This window comes from Lissotriton vulgaris, chromosome 12 (assembly GCF_964263255.1).
Source record: "Lissotriton vulgaris chromosome 12, aLisVul1.2, whole genome shotgun sequence".
NCBI lineage: Eukaryota > Metazoa > Chordata > Amphibia > Caudata > Salamandridae > Lissotriton > Lissotriton vulgaris.
In genome coordinates this window covers 551,177,933-551,190,497 of record NC_141700.1, presented here as the reverse complement: position 1 = coordinate 551,190,497, position 12,565 = coordinate 551,177,933, and positions in this window count along the sequence as shown.

Genomic DNA, 12,565 nt, shown 5'->3' with positions numbered 1-12,565 from the left:
ATTTGAAAACGGACCATTTTCCACATTTCTGAAGCATGACGTAATGGGGGGGGTGTTATCTCTTTTGTCGAAAATCAGCCATTTTTGCTTGAACATTAAATGCCTCCAAATGGTATTTAATTCACTTCCCGAGCCCCTGGAAGCATGAAAATCACTTTAAACATGCTAATTTTAGCTCTAACACTGATGATCCACCTACAAATATGAACTGACGTTCAAAAATAAAACATTTGAAAACGGACCATTTTCCACATTTCTGAAGCATGACGTAATGGGGGGTGTTATCTCTTTTGTCGAAATTCAGCCGTTTTTGCTTGAACATTAAATGCCTCCAAATGGTATTTAATTCACTTCCCGAGCCCCTGGAAGCATGAAAATCACTTTAAACATGCTAATTTTAGCTCTAACACTGATGATCCACCTACAAATGTGAACTGACGTTCAAAAATAAAACATTTGAAAACAGACCATTTTCCACATTTCTGAAGCATGACGTAATGGGGGGGGGTGTTATCTCTTTTGTCAAAAATCAGCCATTTTTGCTTGAACATTAAATGCCTCCAAATGGTATTTAATTCACTTCCCGAGCCCCTGGAAGCATGAAAATCACTTTAAACATGCTAATTTTAGCTCTAACACTGATGATCCACCTACAAATGTGAACTGACGTTCAAAAATAAAACATTTGAAAACGGACTATTTTCCACATTTCTGAAGCATGACGTAATGGGGGGGTATTATCTCTTTTGTCGAAAATCAGCCGTTTTTGCTTGAACATTAAATGCCTCCAAATGGTATTTAATTCACTTCCCGAGCCCCTGGAAGCATGAAAATCACTTTAAACATGCTAATTTTAGCTCTAACACTGATGATCCACCTACAAATGTGAACTGACGTTCAAAAATAAAACATTTGAAAACGGACCATTTTCCACATTTCTGAAGCATGACGTAATGGGGGGTGTTATCTCTTTTGTCGAAAATCAGCCGTTTTTGCTTGAACATTAAATGCCTCCAAATGGTATTTAATTCACTTCCCGAGCCCCTGGAAGCATGAAAATCACTTTAAACATGCTAATTTTAGCTCTAACACTGATGATCCACCTACAAATGTGAACTGACGTTCAAAAATAAAACATTTGAAAACGGACCATTTTCCACATTTCTGAAGCATGACGTAATGGGGGGGTGTTATCTCTTTTGTCGAAAATCAGCCGTTTTTGCTTGAACATTAAATGCCTCCAAATGGTATTTAATTCACTTCCCGAGCCCCTGGAAGCATGAAAATCACTTTAAACATGCTAATTTTAGCTCTAACACTGATGATCCACCTACAAATGTGAACTGACGTTCAAAAATAAAACATTTGAAAACGGACCATTTTCCACATTTCTGAAGCATGACGTAATGGGGGGTGTTATCTCTTTTGTCGAAAATCAGCCGTTTTTGCTTGAACATTAAATGCCTCCAAATGGTATTTAATTCACTTCCCGAGCCCCTGGAAGCATGAAAATCACTTTAAACATGCTAATTTTAGCTCTAACACTGATGATCCACCTACAAATGTGAACTGACGTTCAAAAATAAAACATTTGAAAACGGACCATTTTCCACATTTCTGAAGCATGACGTAATGGGGGGGTGTTATCTCTTTTGTCGAAAATCAGCCGTTTTTGCTTGAACATTAAATGCCTCCAAATGGTATTTAATTCACTTCCCGAGCCCCTGGAAGCATGAAAATCACTTTAAACATGCTAATTTTAGCTCTAACACTGATGATCCACCTACAAATGTGAACTGACGTTCAAAAATAAAACATTTGAAAACGGACCATTTTCCACATTTCTGAAGCATGACGTGATGGGGGGGTGTTATCTCTTTTGTCGAAAATCAGCTGTTTTTGCTTGAACATTAAATGCCTCCAAATGGTATTTAATTCACTTCCCGGGGTGAAGAAACCCTTTTTGAGAACTCAGAGTGAGTAAATCGGCCATTTTCATGCACTTTTAACCATTCCATAAATCTTGTGTTTAGGGCCCCTGGAAGCATGAAAATCACTTTAAACATGCTAATTTTAGCTCTAACACTGATGATCCACCCACAAATGTGAACTGACGTTCAAAAATAAAACATTTGAAAACGGACCATTTTCCACATTTCTGAAGCATGACGTAATGGGGGGTGTTATCTCTTTTGTCGAAAATCAGCCGTTTTTGCTTGAACATTAAATGCCTCCAAATGGTATTTAATTCACTTCCCGAGCCCCTGGAAGCATGAAAATCACTTTAAACATGCTAATTTTAGCTCTAACACTGATGATCCACCTACAAATGTGAACTGACGTTCAAAAATAAAACATTTGAAAACGGACCATTTTCCACATTTCTGAAGCATGACGTAATGGGGGAGTGTTATCTCTTTTGTCGAAAATCAGCCGTTTTTGCTTGAACATTAAATGCCTCCAAATGGTATTTAATTCACTTCCCGAGCCCCTGGAAGCATGAAAATCACTTTAAACATGCTAATTTTAGCTCTAACACTGATGATCCACCTACAAATGTGAACTGACGTTCAAAAATAAAACATTTGAAAACGGACTATTTTCCACATTTCTGAAGCATGACGTAATGGGGGGTGTTATCTCTTTTGTCGAAAATCAGCCGTTTTTGCTTGAACATTAAATGCCTACAAATGGTATTTAATTCACTTCCCGAGCCCCTGGAAGCATGAAAATCACTTTAAACATGCTAATTTTAGCTCTAACACTGATGATCCACCTACAAATGTGAACTGACGTTCAAAAATAAAACATTTGAAAACGGACCATTTTCCACATTTCTGAAGCATGACGTAATGGGGGGGTGTTATCTCTTTTGTCGAAAATCAGCCGTTTTTGCTTGAACATTAAATGCCTCCAAATGGTATTTAATTCACTTCCCGGGGTGAAGAAACCCTTTTTGAGAACTCAGAGTGAGTAAATTGGCCATTTTCATGCACTTTTAACCATTCCATAAATCTTGTGTTTAGGGCCCCTGGAAGCATGAAAATCAATTTAAACATGCTAATTTTAGCTCTAACACTGATGATCCACCTACAAATGTGAACTGACGTTCAAAAATAAAACATTTGAAAACGGACCATTTTCCACATTTCTGAAGCATGACGTAATGGGGGGGTGTTATCTCTTTTGGCGAAAATCAGCTGTTTTTGCTTGAACATTAAATGCCTCCAAATGGTATTTAATTAACTTCCCGGGGTGAAGAAACCCTTTTTGAGAACTCAGAGTGAGTAAATTGGCCATTTTCATGCACTTTTAACCATTCCATAAATCTTGTGTTTAGGGCCCCTGGAAGCATGAAAATCACTTTAAACATGCTAATTTTAGCTCTAACAATGATGATCCACCTACAAATGTGAACTGACGTTCAAAAATAAAACATTTGAAAACGGACCATTTTCCACATTTCTGAAGCATGACGTAATGGGGGGGTGTTATCTCTTTTGTCGAAAATCAGCCGTTTTTGCATGAACATTAAATGCCTCCAAATGGTATTTAATTCACTTCCCGAGCCCCTGGAAGCATGAAAATCACTTTAAACATGCTAATTTTAGCTCTAACACTGATGATCCACCTACAAATGTGAACTGATGTTCAAAAATAAAACATTTGAAAACGGACCATTTTCCACATTTCTGAAGCATGACGTAATGGGGGTGTTATCTCTTTTGTCGAAAATCAGCCGTTTTTGCTTGAACATTAAATGCCTCCAAATGGTATTTAATTCACTTCCCGAGCCCCTGGAAGCATGAAAATCACTTTAAACATGCAAATTTTAGCTCTAACACTGATGATCCACCTACAAATGTGAACTGACGTTCAAAAATAAAACATTTGAAAACGGACCATTTTCCACATTTCTGAAGCATGACGTAATGGGGGGTGTTATCTCTTTTGTCGAAAATCAGCCGTTTTTGCTTGAACATTAAATGCCTCCAAATGGTATTTAATTCACTTCCCGAGCCCCTGGAAGCATGAAAATCACTTTAAACATGCTAATTTTAGCTCTAACACTGATGATCCACCTACAGATGTGAACTGACGTTCAAAAATAAAACATTTGAAAACGGACCATTTTCCACATTTCTGAAGCATGACGTAATGGGGGGTGTTATCTCTTTTGTCGAAAATCAGCCGTTTTTGCTTGAACATTAAATGCCTCCAAATGGTATTTAATTCACTTTCCGAGCCCCTGGAAGCATGAAAATCACTTTAAACATGCTAATTTTAGCTCTAACACTGATGATCCACCTACAATTGTGAACTGACGTTCAAAAATAAAACATTTGAAAACGGACCATTTTCCACATTTCTGAAGCATGACGTAATGGGGGGGTGTTATCTCTTTTGTCGAAAATCAGCCATTTTTGCTTGAACATTAAATGCCTCCAAATGGTATTTACTTCACTTCCCGAGCCCCTGGAAGCATGAAAATCACTTTAAACATGCTAATTTTAGCTCTAACACTGATGATCCACCTACAAATGGGAACTGATGTTCAAAAATAAAACATTTGAAAACGGACCATTTTACGCATTTCAGAAGCATGACGTAATGGGGGGGTGTTATCTCTTTTGTCGAAAATCAGCCGTTTTTGCTTGAACATTAAATGCCTCCAAATGGTATTTAATTCACTTCCCGAGCCCCTGGGAGCATGAAAATCACTTTAAACATGCTAATTTTAGCTCTAACACTGATGATCCACCTACAAATGTGAACTGACGTTCAAAAATAAAACATTTGAAAACGGACCATTTTCTACATTTCTGAAGCATGACGTAATGGGGGGTGTTATCTCTTTTGTCGAAAATCAGCCGTTTTTGCTTGAACATTAAATGCCTCCAAATGGTATTTAATTCACTTCCCGAGCCCCTGGAAGCATGAAAATCACTTTAAACATGCTAATTTTAGCTCTAACACTGATGATCCACCTACAAATGTGAACTGACGTTCAAAAATAAAACATTTGAAAACGGACCATTTTCCACATTTCTGAAGCATGACGTAATGGGGGGGGTGTTATCTCTTTTGTCGAAAATCAGCTGTTTTTGCTTGAACATTAAATGCCTCCAAATGGTATTTAATTCACTTCCCGGGGTGAAGAAACCCTTTTTGAGAACTCAGAGTGAGTAAATCGGCCATTTTCATGCACTTTTAACCATTCCATAAATCTTGTGTTTAGGGCCCCTGGAAGCATGAAAATCACTTTAAACATGCTAATTTTAGCTCTAACACTGATGATCCACCTACAAATGTGAACTGACGTTCAAAAATAAAACATTTGAAAACGGACCATTTTCCACATTTCTGAAGCATGACGTAATGGGGGGGTGTTATCTCTTTTGTCGAAAATCAGCCGTTTTTGCTTGAACATTAAATGCCTCCAAATGGTATTTAATTCACTTCCCGAGCCCCTGGAAGCATGAAAATCACTTTAAACATGCTAATTTTAGCTCTAACACTGATGATCCACCTACAAATGTGAACTGACGTTCAAAAATAAAACATTTGAAAATGGACCATTTTCCACATTTCTGAAGCATGACGTAATGGGGGGGTGTTATCTCTTTTGTCGAAAATCAGCCGTTTTTGCTTGAACATTAAATGCCTCCAAATGGTATTTAATTCACTTCCCGAGCCCCTGGAAGCATGAAAATCACTTTAAACATGCTAATTTTAGCTCTAACACTGATGATCCACCTACAAATGTGAACTGACGTTCAAAAATAAAACATTTGAAAACGGACCATTTTCCACATTTCTGAAGCATGACGTAATGGGGGGGTGTTATCTCTTTTGTCGAAAATCAGCCGTTTTTGCTTGAACATTAAATGCCTCCAAATGGTATTTAATTAACTTCCCGGGGTGAAGAAACCCTTTTTGAGAACTCAGAGTGAGTAAATTGGCCATTTTCATGCACTTTTAACCATTCCATAAATCTTGTGTTTAGGGCCCCTGGAAGCATGAAAATCACTTTAAAAATGCTAATTTTAGCTCTAACACTGATGATCCACCTACAAATGTGAACTGACGTTCAAAAATAAAACATTTGAAAACGGACCATTTTCCACATTTCTGAAGCATGACGTAATGGGGGGGTGTTATCTCTTTTGTCGAAAATCAGCCGTTTTTGTTTGAACATTAAATGCCTCCAAATGGTATTTAATTCACTTCCCGAGCCCCTGGAAGCATGAAAATCACTTTAAACATGCTAATTTTAGCTCTAACACTGATGATCCACCTACAAATGTGAACTGACGTTCAAAAATAAAACATTTGAAAACGGACCATTTTCCACATTTCTGAAGCATGACGTAATGGGGGGGTGTTATCTCTTTTGTCGAAAATCAGCCGTTTTTGCTTGAACATTAAATGCCTCCAAATGGTATTTAATTCACTTCCCGAGCCCCTGGAAGCATGAAAATCACTTTAAACATGCTAATTTTAGCTCTAACACTGATGATCCACCTACAAATGTGAACTGACGTTCAAAAATAAAACATTTGAAAACGGACCATTTTCTACATTTCTGAAGCATGACGTAATGGGGGGTGTTATCTCTTTTGTCGAAAATCAGCCGTTTTTGCTTGAACATTAAATGCCTCCAAATGGTATTTAATTCACTTCCCGAGCCCCTGGAAGCATGAAAATCACTTTAAACATGCTAATTTTAGCTCTAACACTGATGATCCACCTACAAATGTGAACTGACGTTCAAAAATAAAACATTTGAAAACGGACCATTTTCCACATTTCTGAAGCATGACGTAATGGGGGGGTGTTATCTCTTTTGTCGAAAATCAGCCGTTTTTGCTTGAACATTAAATGCCTCCAAATGGTATTTAATTCACTTCCCGAGCCCCTGGAAGCATGAAAATCACTTTAAACATGCTAATTTTAGCTCTAACACTGATGATCCACCTACAAATGTGAACTGACGTTCAAAAATAAAACATTTGAAAATGGACCATTTTCCACATTTCTGAAGCATGACGTAATGGGGGGGTGTTATCTCTTTTGTCGAAAATCAGCCGTTTTTGCTTGAACATTAAATGCCTCCAAATGGTATTTAATTCACTTCCCGAGCCCCTGGAAGCATGAAAATCACTTTAAACATGCTAATTTTAGCTCTAACACTGATGATCCACCTACAAATGTGAACTGACGTTCAAAAATAAAACATTTGAAAACGGACCATTTTCCACATTTCTGAAGCATGACGTAATGGGGGGGTGTTATCTCTTTTGTCGAAAATCAGCCGTTTTTGCTTGAACATTAAATGCCTCCAAATGGTATTTAATTAACTTCCCGGGGTGAAGAAACCCTTTTTGAGAACTCAGAGTGAGTAAATTGGCCATTTTCATGCACTTTTAACCATTCCATAAATCTTGTGTTTAGGGCCCCTGGAAGCATGAAAATCACTTTAAAAATGCTAATTTTAGCTCTAACACTGATGATCCACCTACAAATGTGAACTGACGTTCAAAAATAAAACATTTGAAAACGGACCATTTTCCACATTTCTGAAGCATGACGTAATGGGGGGGTGTTATCTCTTTTGTCGAAAATCAGCCGTTTTTGTTTGAACATTAAATGCCTCCAAATGGTATTTAATTCACTTCCCGAGCCCCTGGAAGCATGAAAATCACTTTAAACATGCTAATTTTAGCTCTAACACTGATGATCCACCTACAAATGTGAACTGACGTTCAAAAATAAAACATTTGAAAACGGACCATTTTCCACATTTCTGAAGCATGACGTAATGGGGGGGTGTTATCTCTTTTGTCGAAAATCAGCCGTTTTTGCTTGAACATTAAATGCCTCCAAATGGTATTTAATTCACTTCCCGAGCCCCTGGAAGCATGAAAATCACTTTAAACATGCTAATTTTAGCTCTAACACTGATGATCCACCTACAAATGTGAACTGACGTTCAAAAATAAAACATTTGAAAACGGACCATTTTCTACATTTCTGAAGCATGACGTAATGGGGGGTGTTATCTCTTTTGTCGAAAATCAGCCGTTTTTGCTTGAACATTAAATGCCTCCAAATGGTATTTAATTCACTTCCGAGCCCCTGGAAGCATGAAAATCACTTTAAACATGCTAATTTTAGCTCTAACACTGATGATCCACCTACAAATGTGAACTGACGTTCAAAAATAAAACATTTGAAAACGGACCATTTTCCACATTTCTGAAGCATGACGTAATGGGGGGTGTTATCTCTTTTGTCGAAAATCAGCCGTTTTTGCTTGAACATTAAATGCCTCCAAATGGTATTTAATTCAATTTCCGAGCCCCTGGAAGCATGAAAATCACTTTAAACATGCTAATTTTAGCTCTAACACTGATGATCCACCTACAAATGTGAACTGACGTTCAAAAATAAAACATTTGAAAACGGACCATTTTCCACATTTCTGAAGCATGACGTAATGGGGGGGTGTTATCTCTTTTGTCGAAAATCAGCCGTTTTTGCTTGAACATTAAATGCCTCCAAATGGTATTTACTTCACTTCCTGAGCCCCTGGAAGCATGAAAATCACTTTAAACATGCTAATTTTAGCTCTAACACTGATGATCCACCTACAAATGTGAACTGATGTTCAAAAATAAAACATTTGAAAACGGACCATTTTACGCATTTCAGAAGCATGACGTAATGGGGGGGTGTTATCTCTTTTGTCGAAAATCAGCCGTTTTTGCTTGAACATTAAATGCCTCCAAATGGTATTTAATTCACTTCCCGAGCCCCTGGGAGCATGAAAATCACTTTAAACATGCTAATTTTAGCTCTAACACTGATGATCCACCTACAAATGTGAACTGACGTTCAAAAATAAAACATTTGAAAACGGACCATTTTCTACATTTCTGAAGCATGACGTAATGGGGGGTGTTATCTCTTTTGTCGAAAATCAGCCGTTTTTGCTTGAACATTAAATGCCTCCAAATGGTATTTAATTCACTTCCCGAGCCCCTGGAAGCATGAAAATCACTTTAAACATGCTAATTTTAGCTCTAACACTGATGATCCACCTACAAATGTGAACTGACGTTCAAAAATAAAACATTTGAAAACTGACCATTTTCCACATTTCTGAAGCATGACGTAATGGGGGGGTGTTATCTCTTTTGTCGAAAATCAGCCGTTTTTGCTTGAACATTAAATGCCTCCAAATGGTATTTAATTCACTTCCCGAGCCCCTGGAAGCATGAAAATCACTTTAAACATGCTAATTTTAGCTCTAACACTGATGATCCACCTACAAATGTGAACTGACGTTCAAAAATAAAACATTTGAAAACGGACCATTTTCTACATTTCTGAAGCATGACGTAATGGGGGGTGTTATCTCTTTTGTCGAAAATCAGCCGTTTTTGCTTGAACATTAAATGCCTCCAAATGGTATTTAATTCACTTCCCGAGCCCCTGGAAGCATGAAAATCACTTTAAACATGCTAATTTTAGCTCTAACACTGATGATCCACCTACAAATGTGAACTGACGTTCAAAAATAAAACATTTGAAAACGGACCATTTTCCACATTTCTGAAGCATGACGTAATGGGGGGTGTTATCTCTTTTGTCGAAAATCAGCCGTTTTTGCTTGAACATTAAATGCCTCCAAATGGTATTTACTTCACTTCCCGAGCCCCTGGAAGCATGAAAATCACTTTAAACATGCTAATTTTAGCTCTAACACTGATGATCCACCTACAAATGTGAACTGATGTTCAAAAATAAAACATTTGAAAACGGACCATTTTACGCATTTCAGAAGCATGACGTAATGGGGGGGTGTTATCTCTTTTGTCGAAAATCAGCCGTTTTTGCTTGAACATTAAATGCCTCCAAATGGTATTTAATTCACTTCCCGAGCCCCTGGGAGCATGAAAATCACTTTAAACATGCTAATTTTAGCTCTAACACTGATGATCCACCTACAAATGTGAACTGACGTTCAAAAATAAAACATTTGAAAACGGACCATTTTCTACATTTCTGAAGCATGACGTAATGGGGGGTGTTATCTCTTTTGTCGAAAATCAGCCGTTTTTGCTTGAACATTAAATGCCTCCAAATGGTATTTAATTCACTTCCCGAGCCCCTGGAAGCATGAAAATCACTTTAAACATGCTAATTTTAGCTCTAACACTGATGATCCACCTACAAATGTGAACTGACGTTCAAAAATAAAACATTTGAAAACGGACCATTTTCCACATTTCTGAAGCATGACGTAATGGGGGGGTGTTATCTCTTTTGTCGAAAATCAGCTGTTTTTGCTTGAACATTAAATGCCTCCAAATGGTATTTAATTCACTTCCCGGGGTGAAGAAACCCTTTTTGAGAACTCAGAGTGAGTAAATCGGCCATTTTCATGCACTTTTAACCATTCCATAAATCTTGTGTTTAGGGCCCCTGGAAGCATGAAAATCACTTTAAACATGCTAATTTTAGCTCTAACACTGATGATCCACCTACAAATGTGAACTGACGTTCAAAAATAAAACATTTGAAAACAGACCATTTTCCACATTTCTGAAGCATGACGTAATGGGGGGGTGTTATCTCTTTTGTCGAAAATCAGCCGTTTTTGCTTGAACATTAAATGCCTCCAAATGGTATTTAATTCACTTCCCGAGCCCCTGGAAGCATGAAAATCACTTTAAACATGCTAATTTTAGCTCTAACACTGATGATCCACCTACAAATGTGAACTGACGTTCAAAAATAAAACATTTGAAAACGGACCATTTTCCACATTTCTGAAGCATGACGTAATGGGGGGGTGTTATCTCTTTTGTCGAAAATCAGCCGTTTTTGCTTGAACATTAAATGCCTCCAAATGGTATTTAATTCACTTCCCGAGCCCCTGGAAGCATGAAAATCACTTTAAACATGCTAATTTTAGCTCTAACACTGATGATCCACCTACAAATGTGAACTGACGTTCAAAAATAAAACATTTGAAAACGGACCATTTTCCACATTTCTGAAGCATGACGTAATGGGGGGGTGTTATCTCTTTTGTCGAAAATCAGACGTTTTTGCTTGAACATTAAATGCCTCCAAATGGTATTTAATTAACTTCCCGGGGTGAAGAAACCCTTTTTGAGAACTCAGAGTGAGTAAATTGGCCATTTTCATGCACTTTTAACCATTCCATAAATCTTGTGTTTAGGGCCCCTGGAAGCATGAAAATCACTTTAAACATGCTAATTTTAGCTCTAACACTGATGATCCACCTACAAATGTGAACTGACGTTCAAAAATAAAACATTTGAAAACGGACCATTTTCCACATTTCTGAAGCATGACGTAATGGGGGGGTGTTATCTCTTTTGTCGAAAATCAGCCGTTTTTGCTTGAACATTAACTGCCTCCAAATGGTATTTAATTCACTTCCCGAGCCCCTGGAAGCATGAAAATCACTTTAAACATGCTAATTTTAGCTCTAACACTGATGATCCACCTACAAATGTGAACTGACGTTCAAAAATAAAACATTTGAAAACGGACCATTTTCTACATTTCTGAAGCATGACGTAATGGGGGGTGTTATCTCTTTTGTCGAAAATCAGCCATTTTTCCTTGAACATTAAATGCCTCCAAATGGTATTTAATTCACTTCCGAGCCCCTGGAAGCATGAAAATCACTTTAAACATGCTAATTTTAGCTCTAACACTGATGATCCACCTACAAATGTGAACTGACGTTCAAAAATAAAACATTTGAAAACGGACCATTTTCCACATTTCTGAAGCATGACGTAATGGGGGGTGTTATCTCTTTTGTCGAAAATCAGCCGTTTTTGCTTGAACATTAAATGCCTCCAAATGGTATTTAATTCACTTTCCGAGCCCCTGGAAGCATGAAAATCACTTTAAACATGCTAATTTTAGCTCTAACACTGATGATCCACCTACAAATGTGAACTGACGTTCAAAAATAAAACATTTGAAAACGGACCATTTTCCACATTTCTGAAGCATGACGTAATGGGGGGGTGTTATCTCTTTTGTCGAAAATCAGCCGTTTTTGCTTGAACATTAAATGCCTCCAAATGGTATTTACTTCACTTCCCGAGCCCCTGGAAGCATGAAAATCACTTTAAACATGCTAATTTTAGCTCTAACACTGATGATCCACCTACAAATGTGAACTGATGTTCAAAAATAAAACATTTGAAAACGGACCATTTTACGCATTTCAGAAGCATGACGTAATGGGGGGGTGTTATCTCTTTTGTCGAAAATCAGCCGTTTTTGCTTGAACATTAAATGCCTCCAAATGGTATTTAATTCACTTCCCGAGCCCCTGGGAGCATGAAAATCACTTTAAACATGCTAATTTTAGCTCTAACACTGATGATCCACCTACAAATGTGAACTGACGTTCAAAAATAAAACATTTGAAAACGGACCATTTTCTACATTTCTGAAGCATGACGTAATGGGGGGTGTTATCTCTTTTGTCGAAAATCAGCCGTTT